General features: G+C 42.1%; 1 pseudogene; it reads right to left on the reverse strand.

The window, feature by feature from the left end:
* Positions 1–13,204, reverse strand: part of LOC147635174 (uncharacterized) — a 44,266-nt pseudogene extending 31,062 nt beyond the window's left edge.
* Between the last annotated feature and the right edge of the window lie 1,035 nt (positions 13,205–14,239).

Raw genomic sequence — 14,239 nt, forward strand, 5'->3', positions numbered from 1 at the left:
ACAAGTCTGGCTTTGTGTTTGTCCACCGACCCATCTGACATTACTTGGTCTTAAAGACCCATTGCCTCAAAACCAACTCCCAAGTTTTATTCTTCTCTATAGCATTCAATTCCACCTACATGGCTTTCCTCCAAGTATCTTGTGCAAGGGCTTCCTTTACGGAAGTGGGCTCTTTGTCCCGTGTGATACAAGACATCAAAGCATAGTTTACCTGTAAATAAGAGCTCCGCTGAATGACTTTGGTCACTAACTCTATGCGATCTTCGAGGTCTGTCCTCTGTGGTCCATTTGGAGAGAAGCTCCATAACACCTGACTCCTAAAGGGTGTCTAACCACCTGGGTACTCGAGCAGAACGCGGAGCCTCCTGCTGTTGTGGGGGCTCATCTCCAACCTCGAGCTCAACCTCCTCAACTGACTAAGGCTGTCTAGGTGAAGCAAGCGACTGGGAATCATCATCAGACTCGTCTAGGTCTCCAAGGCTCATCAACGGTGGAAGCTAGAACATGCACATCAAAAACCACATCTCTGCTGCTGCTGCTGCTGATGACATATGCTTCTTTGGAATGTGAACATATGCATCACTCCCAAACACACGAGAATGGGAGACATCCGGTTTCCTACCAAAATACACCTCAAAGGGAGTCATATTCGGTACTGAAGTCGTCGGAGAGAACAGTTGAGGATATGGACAGCCGTAGCCACAACCTCTCCCCAAAGTGAATGAGGAAGATCACGATGCTCCAACATCGTCTTCGCCATCTCCACCACAGTCTAGTTCACGCTCAACTACTCCATTCTCTGAAGGTGAACCTGTATTGGCCAGCTCCCGCGCTTGATGCCATGTTCCGCACAAAACCACACAAATGCATTGGAAGAAAACTCTCCTCCTTTGTCAGCCCTATGAGTCTTTATCTACAAGCCAGACACTTTCTCCGCCATCACATGCCACTCCTTGAATCGAGCAAAAGCTTGGTTCTTCTGGGAAAGAAAATAAACCCAAGTGAATCTGCTACAATCATCAACAAGCAGCATGAAATACAAAGAACCTCCCAAGGATGGCCTCTGCAGCATAGGTCCACAAAAGTCAATGTGTACCAACTCCAAAGGTTTCAAAGTCCACCCGAAAGCCTGCTTCAAAAAATATTCTCTGTGCTGCTTACCATGAATGCAAGAACTACAACGTCTCTGCCTACTGCCAACATCTGGCAAGCCAACCACCATCTGGTCTCGGAAAGCTCACCCGCAACGCCTCCACATTCAAGTGGCGAAACCGAATTTGCCACAAGCCATCAATCTGAGAGCCTATAAGAGAGGAGAGTGCTGAGAGTTCGTATATATTGTTCTCCACTCTGCCTTCCCAAACAACCTGGCCTGTCTCTCTGTTATCACGTGCATTCCACACTTGGATGCCACGTAGACATATCTGTACAGAAGGTGCATGACCTAGGATGGAAAACTAGTCCCATGTGAGCCCAGTTCGGGACAAGTCAGCCAGGGTTCCATTCCAGTCGTCCGAGGTCAGGTGTGCATTCCAGTCGTCTGTGTGGTCAGGTGTGCATTCTTCTACACATGCATCCAAGGTTAGGTGTGCATTGTCCTGCACATGAAATAGTGTCAGTCCCTGCAGTGAGTCTCCCTCTGGAATGATGTCAGTGGTTCTCTGTATCTGGTATGTTACTGGATGCCAGATCATTGTGTAGATAGTTAGGGTTTGCATATAAGAAAGGGGCCAGTCCATAGGGCTACCACAAGGACAGATGTGGGCATGGGGAAGGTGTAGAACCACCCCCATAGGGGCCAAGAAGGCCTTGGTTGTACCCACCAGCCATGGGATGGCCATGGAGGGGCTGTAGCCCTAGGGCTCTTGGAAAGGTAGTCGACTAGCCAATAGAATTTCAACTTTATGTTTGCAATTAGGCTTATCTGATTCGGACAAGAAAGGGCAATTTTTGTATGGCCTTGACATGCAAATCCAATGGGAGGTGCGTATGTTTAGGCCAGCCACCCTTCGAAGACGCACTCTCGCTTGTGCAAAGTGCTGAAATGAAGCATAATGGTGGCAAGCCCAAGACTTCCCATCCAACTACTCCCAAGGCTACCGCCTCAGGGGGAAAAAGGCCAAAACCAGACGGGGTCTTCCCCAGGACAGAGCGCGGAAGCCTTTGGCTCCAAGAACCCGAACAATGCATCCAAGCTTGCTCCATACTAGAAAGTGGAGGCGGGCAAGAGAGGTGGTAAGTTGAGTGTGCTGAGGATTTCTGAGTAAAAGGAGGAGAGTAGGTATTTCTTTTGTCATACAAAAGGACACTTCTCGGGAGTGCCCCAAGAAGACTACTGCTCCAAAGACTGCCGCCTCAGCCTCCACAGCTTCCGTGGTGAGCCCCACTCCCACACAGACCCCACCAGTGGTGGATGCCCCCTAGTTCTTCCAATCCCAATGCTTTGGTTGGAGCAATCATCAGCCGGGAGCTCGAAGATAAGCAGAAGGGCGCCCATGATCAGGAGTATGAGCGCAACTAATTGCTCAAGACCTTTGGCCACATAGGTGGCCAGAGAGTCGTTGTCTTGTTTGACAGCGGTAATACCGAGGACGTGGTCCCGGAACAGGCCGCTCGGCATGTCCGTTTCATCTTAACTTCGGTGGACAAACAAGTTGAGGGTTTAAGCACAGGCATGACAACGCGAGCATCAAGTATGAAGCCCTAGGTGCTAAATTGGTTATTCATGGCATAGAGTTTGTGCGTGACTTTAAGGTTACCCCTCTTGTAGGAGGAGACATGATATTGGGCATTCAGTGGTTTCACAAGCTTCTTCCTGATGTCAAGTGGGACGAGCACACTTTCTAGATTAATCGGAATGTGTCAAATGCCCCAGTGACCATTAAGTGTGAGCCATGAATTCCAAACTTTTTGCTCATAAGCCACTTTTGCAGGCTAAGCGAGTAATCAGAAAAGGTGCACATTGTGTGATGGTTTACATCCAGACCGCCAAGACGATGGCCAGTGCTTCCAACAAGAAGTATTTGGATCTCCATGAAAAGTTCCAGAAGATTTTTCTTCGGGACAATCTCCCTCCCCTCCCCCCGTCCAGAGGACCTCAAAATTGACCTCCTCCCAGGCTCGAAACCCCCGAGCAAGTTTCCATATCACCTTTCCAAGGCAATGGAATCAGAGTTGGACCGCCAACTCCAAGAATTGTTGCAATCTGGCTTCATCCACTCCAGCATGTTGCCATTTAAAGCACCGATACTATTTGTCAAGAAAAAAGATGGGTCTTCTCATTTGTGTGTCGATTTATCGCGCACTCAATAAGCTGACTATCAAGAGTAGATTCTCAATGCCTCGAATAGATTATATTCTCGAGAGGCTTAACGGGGCTAAGGTGTTCTCGAAACTCAATTTAAAGAGTGGGTACCACTAGGTGTCCCCGAGACAGCCTTCCGGAACGGGCCCACTATGAATTTGTGGTCGTGCCTTTTGGCTTAACGAATGCCCCAACTACATTCAACCACATGATGATGCGTGTTTTTCGAGAATTAATTGGAAAGTGTGTGTTCATATTTTGGACGACATACTGGTATTTTTAGCTATGGTTGAGCGGCATGACATTGATGTGGAGAAAGTCCTGAAGTTGCTGGAAAGCAACGAGCTCTACGTCAATAAGAAGTTGGAATTTTATTTGTTCCAAGTTTAGGGTTTAGGGTTTAGGGTCTCGTAAGTTACTACCCGTAGAGAAGAATTACTCAGTCTACGATTATGAACTCCTTGCAGTTATACAGGCCTTGAAACATTGGAAACATTTCCTTTATGGTGTGGCTGTGACTTTGAGGTTCGCACTGACCAAGTGCACAGTGGAGTGACCATCAACACCACTGGAGCCAGATATTCCAGCAATTTGGTGGTATGATTGATTTCCTTCCAGGAAAGACCAATCCAATGGCTAATTCTTTGAGTAAGAAGGGACAAGTGACGTCGATTCAGACCACTAGACTCGACCTTGTTGGTACGGGACTAGATGACATGAAGCACATGTATGCGGATTTCGCGAGGTATTCGGTACACAGTGGGAACAGGCATTGGATGCCACAGGACCATGCCACTTTTTGATATGCGATGGTTGGCTTTTCTACAAAGGCCAACTATATGTCATGAAGTCATTCAATCCAGCTCTTCTCCATGATGCCCATGAGGCCATTACTGGTGGTCATAGGGACATAAATTTGACTTTGGAGGAATTGGAACAACAATATTAGTGGCCAAAGATGAGGCGAAATGTGTTTTCATATGTACAACATTGTGATATTTGTCAAAAGGTGAAGCTCCTCATGGGAAGAAGATAGGGTTGTTACAGCCCTTGCCAATTCCTGAGGGACCTTTCCAAGATATTTCAAGGGACCTTTCCAAGATATTTCAATGGACTTTGTCACGAATCTGTCTCCCAATCCGAGTAAGCGTAATACTCAATGCTTAATTATAGTTGATAGATTTAGCAAATTTGTTATGCTTATTCCATGCAGGGCCAATGTGACCACTGAGAATGTTGCCCAGTTGTTCATTCGGCATTGGTACCCGATTGGCAGGATTCCTAGAACCATAGTGTCAAATCGAGATGCCAAGTTTACCAGTAATTTTTGGAGGACATTGTTTGATAACTTTGGTACTAAATTGAATTTTTCCAATGTATTTCACCCACACACAAACTGCCCAAACAAAAATCTACAACCAGTTGGCCTTTGATGTGTGCAGAAGTGTTATGTCCACAATCAGCAAGGTAAGTGGGAAACCATATTTGCCTTTAGTTCAAGCTGTTTTGAATGATTCTTTTTCTTCAGCTATTGGTAGGACTCCATATGAGGCAACATTTGGAAGACCATTCCAGACACTTGACCAGGACCTCGTCCTCAGTACCTGACATGTGTCTAGAAGCATGTCATGTGCACAGTGTGTATCTACTGTGTGCTACATGCACGCAAGACTAGCTTTGAGGTTTGGGGAAGCTTGGAGCTAGGCACGGGCTGATTGGCGAGCTGAGTTAGGGATAGACTAACGGGCGGGTGCCAAAGTGTGGATGCCCAATGACCGGCCAAGAACCTATAAAAGGGTGGCCAAGGTTAGTCATTAGTCATATAGAGTCTCGCGTGTCTTTGTGAGAGCTCTATAGTCAGGAGCTTGGATCTAGTGCAGGCGTGCATCTACTTTACGCAGCCGAGGGCCCATAGCAATCTCGAGGCCCGCGAGGGTAGCTTCGTGGCAGTATGGGACGTCGCGAAGTGGGGATTGGTCGGTACGTCAACCTAGTTAGCTCAGCTCGTGGCTCGGTGGGGACATGCAAGACTATGGGCTTGTCCACGGCTATCATGGTTGGGAGGTGAGTCAGGCCCTGCACCCCCTTCTTGTTGTTTGTTTGTTTGCAGGATTCGAGTCTCGTATCAGGAGCGTTCCACGAGGAGATTCGGTGGGGATTTGATAGTGGTATCAGAGAGTGCCTCGTGAACGAGCAAGTCAGTAGGTAGAGAAGATGAGGTTGAAGAAAGGTATGTGTTCAAGAAGCTTGCTGTTTTGTTTATGCATGCTGCTGTTTTTTTCAGTTAGTATGTGCTTTTTCATCAAAGAAACCCGTGGATGAGGGTGTAGGTAGATGGTAGTGTTGATTTGTTTTGCAAGAAGAAGGCTAGATTTGTGCTTGTGCAGTCGCTGCAGTCGCACGAATTGCTGAGAGAAAACAGAAAAAAATGTGAGAGAGAGAGGAAGCGTGAGATGTGGTCATGGACGATCGGGTGCTGGTCGAGTACTGCTGGCCAATTACACGCGTTGCTACCGGCTGTTGTAGGCGAAGGCATGTAGGCTACCAGGCCTATGTAGGCGGCCAGGCTGGCTGTCTCGAGACCAAGGCCTACGCAGGCTTGTGGGGGCCAAGCCTTTGCAGGGCCACGCCTACGCATGCAGGCTAGCGCAAGCGCAGGCGCAATCAGATATGAAAGCACCGACAGCCACGGTCACCTGACAGCAGGCAACGTCCGACAGATATACAAAAGCGCTGGCAACACGGCGGTCGGGAACGGCAGCAGCGCGGGTGACGCCAGCCGAGACAGGTCAGCAGCGATAAATTGAGGAGAGGAAGAGAAAAAAAATCCAAGAAAGCCTTTGCTGATTTGAAGCGTTTTTTATTTTTTTTAACTTTTTTTAAAAAAGTTTAAAGGTCCCCTCTAAGGTTTAAAGGTGTTTTTTTTTAGAAAGCAAAATATATATATCCATATATATATATATATATATAACACAAAAGCAAAAGCTCAAGTAGCTTTTGGGGACAATTATATAAACCCCTTAAGTGGGCTTCTTGCCACACATCTCTCAAGTTCTCAAGCTCTCAAGCTCTCAAGTTCACTTGCACTTTTATTGTGCAAAGATCGAATTTTCTCTCCACTTGCCCTCTTCACGATGTCGACCCAAGAATCTGAGTTGGAGCCCTTGTCGAACGTGAAGGCTTGCCAGCTACCACGAAAGATACCGATGCCGATCTTTTTGTGACGATTATGTGTTGAAATCTGATTTCCAAGAGTTCAAAGTAGCTCTCGAAGCTTCTTCTTCGGAACGTCAGGCACAAATTGCTGCCCAGATGCAAATCTTGCAAAACTCCATCTCTCTCTTGACCACTACCCTCTCTACTCTTTCGGGTATGGATACCTTGGCCTCTGCTTTACGCCCCAACATTACTCCGAAACAGTTCGGGGGCGAGCAAAAGCAGCATACCAAGGAGATTGTGGTACACTTGGCTACATAAGTGGTAGGTCCATTTTCAGTTTCATCCATATGATGCTGATGGAAAATAGATCCAGTTATAGCAGGAGGTTTCCTCTCAAGCAAAGCTTTGCTTTGGTGGAAGGAACTCAATCCTAAGGCAACAACTTGGGCACAATTCGAAGACGTCTTCAAGAAGGAATTCCTCAAGAAAGAGGATGATTATGATGTTGCTTGGTTTACCGCTTTCACCATGACCTCGCAGCACCTCACTTATGAGGTCTACCCTCCAAAAGTTTAGGAACTTGCAAATGAAAGCTACAAAGATGGATCCCACTACTCTTTTAGGGTTTTTTGTACCTGGCTTACCAGACTCATACCGTTTACAGGTTAAAAATAACAAATGCAAAACATTGGACGAGGCCATTCATTCAGTTCGTATCTATGATGATACAATGGTCTCTTCCAAGTCTAAACCCGTTTTACCGAGCAGGGGAACAAGCATAAAAGAAAGTTCTCTGCACCTATAGCTAACAGGACTGAAGGAAAGTCTTCGGATCAACCTTCGAAAAATTCAAGTTTGGCACCAGCGAAGAAGAAACGACTCCTTAAAGCTCAAGAAGGAGAGACGTTGTTTCATCTACAAAGAAAAAGGACACATGTGTAACGAGTGCCCAAAGCAAAAGGGTGCAAAGACCAATGCAGGACCCAAGCCAAAAGCCAAAGGTAGCTAATCAGTTATCTTTGATAGGTACATCACTTACTGTACTTTCTTGCCCTAGTACATGTTCTGATTGTCTGTTCAACTCTAAAGTATTTGGCTTGCATGCTCTTTTCTGGAGAAGTGAATGGCCATAGAATTCACATTCTTCTAGACCCTGGCAGCTCACATAACTTTGTTAAATATAAACTTGTGCAGAAATTGAGTCTTGATACGACACCTCTAGCGATCATACCTATGAGGTACGCTTACCTGCAAAGAAGGCAAGTACAGGATCGAAAGGTGGAGATGCTACCAATCCAGATTCAGGACTACAAAGATACTCTGGAATGCTATGTTATGCATCTAGAAAATGTAGATTTGTTATTAGGGATTGAGTGGTTTAAGACTCTTCAAGTCCAGATAGATTGGTCTAGTCATATTTTTACTTTTCAGCATAGGAACAGCCAGTATAGTATTTTAGGTGATTGTATACATCCCTCTCAGACCTCTTGTAAATACAATTGATTTTGGAAATATAATGGATTCTTCTTTGTATACCGCTTTCCATTGTGTATTGATTCCACTTTCTTCATTTCTCATACCTTCTATGAATGTCATTTCTCATACCTTCTATGAATGTCAATGAATTAAGTGTGTTTGAAAGCAAAGAATTATAAAAGATACTTGATTCGTTTAAAGATGTATTTCCTAAGGAACTGCCATCGGGTTTACCACCTGAAAGGGCAGCAGATCATCGTATTGATTTGATCCCTGGTGCCCATCCTGTCAGTATTCCACCTTACACGATGAGCCAAGCTGAGGAAGATGAGTTGGCTAAACAACTCGAAGATTATTTGAGGATGGGCCAGATCCGTCCAAGTAAATCACCTTGGGGTGCACCTGTGTTGCATAGGAGAAAGAAGAACACCATATTGGAGAATTTGGGAATTTTCTAAGTCCCACTTTGAGAAATAGACCTATTTTTTGTGCATTTTGTATAGAAATATTTGTATTTTTATAGCCAAACCTAAAAGTTTACCTTATCTATGAGAATAAAGCAAATTAAATGTTGAAAAAATAACTAGAAAACTATAGAGTATGTGTGTTTTCCTTAGGAATCCCTTCTTTACTTCACTTTATATTAATACATGATGCCTGGACATCAATGCATTCTCTCTCTCTCTCTCTCTCTCTCTCTCTCTCTCTCTCTCTCTCTCTCTCCAACCCTTGACCTTTGACTAATTTGAGATTTAATATATCTAGTATACTTTGCATTCATACTGCAGTCATTTAATATCAAAGCACAGTTGGTATATTTTTTCATCAAAGCCCGTTCTCTCCATCAAAATATAGTTAGAATATCACTCTTCCACGGTGATCTTGTTTACAAAACAATCAAGTCTTCTATGAAATCACAACCCAAAAACCTTGAGCTAGTCTCCAATGTTGAAAGAAGTTAGAGACATGAATGTATTGTTGCCTTGTCACATCATTTTTGTGGAAGGTAAAATTCTAAAGTTTTTTAATGAAGTGTCTAGCTACATGACCACAAGATACTTCATAAAAGTATATTTTTGACCGTGTGGCCAAAGATCACAAAAGATAATATTATAGGACTATTGAATTAAGAAGCAACAATGCATATAGTTGCAATGAACATTTTAGAATATATTTCCATACACACATGCTACAACACTTCCCACATTAATATACATATAGGACATATGTGTGGATCATACTTAGAAAAACATATTTTAAGAGGAAAAATATTCGACCATGTGGCCAAATATCAATAGACACCAACTTGATACCTTTGATAATATGAGTCACACTAATATTTCAATCAAAGCAGTGCAATTGCAATTGGCAAAAGCATTGTAGCTATATGATACAAAAAAATTTCTTCCTATATATTTGACCATGTGGTAAAACATCAAAAGATCCAACACTTTAGACAAATATTTGGATCAAAGTAATGCAATTGGAATTGATTCAAGCATTCTAGCTACCATACAAGAAATTGCTTCTTCCAATATAACTTCAACAATATACTTGAAAATAAAATTCCAAACAACAATACCGAGACTAATTTGAGATTTAAACTTTTCTAGTATATTTTGCATTCATGCACGCATTCATTTAATATCAAAGCACAATTAGTATACCTTTTCATAAAAACACATTTTCTCCATCAAATTACATTTAGAATATCATTCTTCATTGAGGAGCTTGTATATAATACAATGAATTCTTCCATGAAATCACAATCCAGAAATCTTGAGCTAGTCTCTCTGATGTTGAACGCATTTATAAACACCAAGGTACAAGTTGTAGAAAAGAGTGTATTATTTTTGTGTCACATCATTTTCGTGGAAAGTATAATTTTTGAAGGTTTTTTATGAAGTTTCTAGCTACACGACCATTTATGTAGTCGTCCTTATATCCTAGCTGATGAGCAAGTTGCATTGCTTCCATATCCTTTAGAGTAGAAACCAAAGGAATCCGCTTTAACCTCGATACTTGTGAGACACCCAATGGATGGGTTGGATGAATTGAGACTCTTGATGATGATCCTTGTACAATTGATGATCTCTTCAAGCAAGAAGTGATTGAAGATTGTTTCATATATATTCCATCTCCACGATTGATGTTCTTGGGTTGTACTGATGATGAAGATGACATAGCATTATCATCTCCTTTAAGCCATGTGTCAATGAATTGTGTGTACAACTCATGTCCATATTGAACTGGCTCAAGTCCATATCGATCAAATTTTATGACTTCACGTGCATCATGGGATCCACTTAAGCGAGTCAAGTAGGGTAGAAGTTCCTCAATCAAGATTGAGTCTCCTTGGTTAAAATCAAATGTCTGTGGATAGATGCAGTTCTCAAGAGGGTTAGGACACCCCTTGTAGGGACTATCATCTATCAAAATAGTCTTGCTATGTTCACAAACATTGCCATATTCGTTCCACACATACTCAAGGGGCTTGAACATTGCTTCCACCCCCATCTTGTCTGGCCGATAGATGATCTTGAGTGGATGCGTATGGCATTTCTCCTGTCCCCAAATCATGAAAAAAGGATATCTCCTTTTTGCATAGCTCTCCAAGCAATTGATTATTGCGATGACATTTTTGTGTGAAGCTGTAGACCAAACTCCCACTTGGAATCTTGCAAATGTAGCTTCAAGAAACTCAATGCATCCTGGTCGAAGAACAACCCATTGCTTGCCCACTCGAAAACTTTGGAACCTCTTTGATGTGGAAAAACAACGTTGTAAAAGAAGACCATTGAGATCAAGTATCACACATAGTTTGGTAGCACTTTTCGCCAAGGCCACATCACTTACTTTGTTTGCTCTGCTCAAATCTGCCAAATATGCAAATAGACTATTCTTAGTCAAATTTGAATCATTCTATCATACAACACAAAGGTTAAGAACAAAATAGACATCTAGTCTCTTACAAGTTTTTTTTTTCATTTTAGAGCTAGTAAGCTAAGATAAAAACATTATATATAGTTCAATAGGGCTAAGTTTATTGTACTATTCCATATGTACATTGTATAAGACATTAAATTTAATATGCAAATAGTATGCATGGATGGTAGATACTTCATCAAAATATATTTTTGACCATGTGGCAAAAAAATCTCAAAAAGTAATATTATATGACTATTGAATTAAGATACAACAATGTATATAGTTGCAATGAACATTTTAGAATATTTTTCCATACACATGCTACAATATTCCACATTGATGTGCATGTAGGACATGCATGTTGAGCATACTTAGAAAAACATATTTCAAGAGAAAAAATATTAGATCATGTGGCCTAATATCAATAGACACCACATTGACACCTTTGATAATATAAGTCATACCAATGTTTCAATCAAAGCACTGCAATTGAAATTGAAAAACTCAATGTAGTTGTATGACACAAAATATTTTCTTCTAATATATTTGACCACATGGCAAAATATTGAAGGACATAAAACTTTAGAGAAAACCAATACCAACATTTGGATCAAAGTAATGTAATAGCAATTGATTGAAGCATTCTAGCTATACCATACAAGAAAATATTTCTTCCAACATTATCGTGTACTTCATACTTGTATTTTAATACAGAAGCACAAACTTTTTGCAACCAATTTTAGGTACAATATGATGAAAATATTTCTAGAAATAAGGACTCTTAAACAATAAACACAAAACTGAGAGAAATAGGCTTGTAAGGCTTGCTTTAGATAGCACCACAAAATGAGAAAATATGTAGGAAATGTTATGTCATGAAACCATCCTCCAAAACACAAGTTCAACCTTACACCATAGTGTTCTCATTGACAAAAGTTAGAGATAGAGAGGTTCAAACACCTGAAGTAGCCTTCAACCTCTCTTTCATAATAATATTTGCTATGTCTTGGCTTGATTCATCCACACCCTCCGGCGGTAGGTCAAGAGCTAGAGCACCAATGGGAGGAACCTCTTGAGCACTTGTAGGTGGGTTGGCGCTCTCATGGGCTCTCCAACATGCCGCTTCAATCTCTCTTTGCTCTTGACTATTGCACACCACTGCAATAGTCTTCATGTGATGTTCCAATGCGAGCGTTGATGCAACACCACATGAGAATATATCACATACAACCTCATGTGCATCATTGAATGCCTTGATTGTAGCCTTGATGACCTTCTTTTTCTTTCTAAATATGGCCTTTGCAATAGTTTGGTCTTCTTCAAGCTCTCCATTCTTTCCTTCTTTGTCAATGGCTTCAATGGATTCATTATCCAAAATGCATGGCTTGTTGGAATTTCCAACATATCGATCTAGATTGATGAAGCTTTTCTCCATGGTCACAAGTGTCAACACAACAAATGAGTGCATGGCCCCAAAAGCAAGACTCTTGGCCATTGGTAGGAAGTCAACACTTCCAACTTGTATATGGTACTTGCATGAAAGATTCTCAAGTGCCTCCTCCATAGCTGCCATTTGTTTGCGGTTGAGAAATGACAACAAAATGAATTGTTTAGGCTCACATGTCATTTTTAACAATGTGAAGACCACCTTTCCAAACATGATAGAATCCCATGTCATGCCCCCAACTCCATGTGCCGCTTCTAGGACAACCACACCAATGGTAATAGGATCTTTATACACATTGTATATAAGATCGAATGCCTCAAGGTTGCACCCCACAATATATACTTGCCAAGGTAAGGTAGTAGAAGAATGAAGAGGATCTTGCTTCTTCACAATAAGAAAGCTCACAATGTCTTTTGCACCATTTGGCAATGGTCTTGCATCAGCCCCACGTGTGAGCTTTTTTGACACCCAATCACTGCAAACACCTAAAATCTTTGTGTATACATCATTGGTGATGTCGTATTCAGCACAACAAGATCTTCCCAACTCTTCATCATACTATTGCTAGCATGAGTTGAGGCATTAAAGAGAGAAACTAGCTCCTCATGGAGCACCCTATCTTGCTTGATTTGCTTTGCCCTTGTCTCCATGTCAACAACATCCTCTTTGTCCCATTTGTTTCTAAGAAAGACGATGTGTCCATCATTAACTTCCTTTTGTAATGTGAGGATGTCCCCATCCTTTAGACCCATAAGGCAACGAAAAGTTGCGGGAGAAGGCTGCCTTCCCTTCTTTGTGGTGGTATCCTCTTGAGATGAAAGCTCCCCCTTTGAGTATCTCTTCATGATGGTAATCCAACCATCAAATATCTCTTGTGTGCTCACTATCATATGAAAATCACGTGATGCACACTTTTCTCCAATGTATTCTATAAATCTCTATCAAAAATAAAAATATGAAATGAGAAAGAAAACACCAAATGCATCTTGAATAAGACAAGCTAAGGTTGTACATCATTACCTCCCATGGTACTCTTTGAGGACTACCCTTTGGAAGCCCTTGTTGAGGTTTTGGTGGAGACCCAAATGCTATCCATTGATCCCTTACTTGTTGAAGTTGCTCAAGATAAGGACCATTCTTCATAACATTGTGGGATTCCATATTTGTCATCCTAGAAATCTCAATGCACATTTCAGCAGGACAGTCCACCAAGATTCTTGCATTCCTTGTGGCATATAGATGTTTGGTTGCTAGGCATCGATGAGTGCTACTTAGGATATAGATCTTTGCCGCATGGATTGAGTGAAGACCTGATATGATCCAATAGGAGTAAGAATGTCGCTTATCCACTTCCACCTCGTCACAATGCATGGGTCGCTTCACATCACTCTCCTCCCAAAAAGGGCATGAGGTATGCTACTGTTGCTGGATTCATGGGATTCTTTACAAAAGATGATGTCAACTTTTGCACATAATCCCAACAAAGTGTTCTATAGGCATATAAAGGTGGTGCCTCATAGCATCTACCAACATCAATAGGAAACTGTGTGGTTGAGCCAAATGGAAAGTATTTTTCAAACATGTGAAATTTTGAACCATCCTTTTTACCCTTCTTCTTAACCATGTCTGGAAAGTCAAAGGTTCTTTCAACACCCTTGACTTCAAGTGACACCAAAGGTGTTGCTTGGATTACTTGTGCCTTTGAAGATTGGTTTGTGTTGTCTAGAGGAGTGTTAGGAGGTACACTCACACCAAGAGCCTGTGAGTTTGAAGCTATTGATTGTGCTTGTGCATCTTGAATCTTTGTCCTCTTCTTTGGTCGAACACCATGTTTTGTAGGAAAAAGAAGTTCACTATGCTTGATAGACTCAAATGTAGCTATTATGTCATGTGTGCCTGATATCTCCTCTGGGAGGCTCCAACCC

The sequence above is a fragment of the Cibotium barometz genome, chromosome 9 (assembly GCF_041138505.1).
Source record: "Cibotium barometz isolate CiBa-2024 chromosome 9, ASM4113850v1, whole genome shotgun sequence".
NCBI classification, from domain to species: Eukaryota; Viridiplantae; Streptophyta; class Polypodiopsida; order Cyatheales; family Cibotiaceae; genus Cibotium; species Cibotium barometz.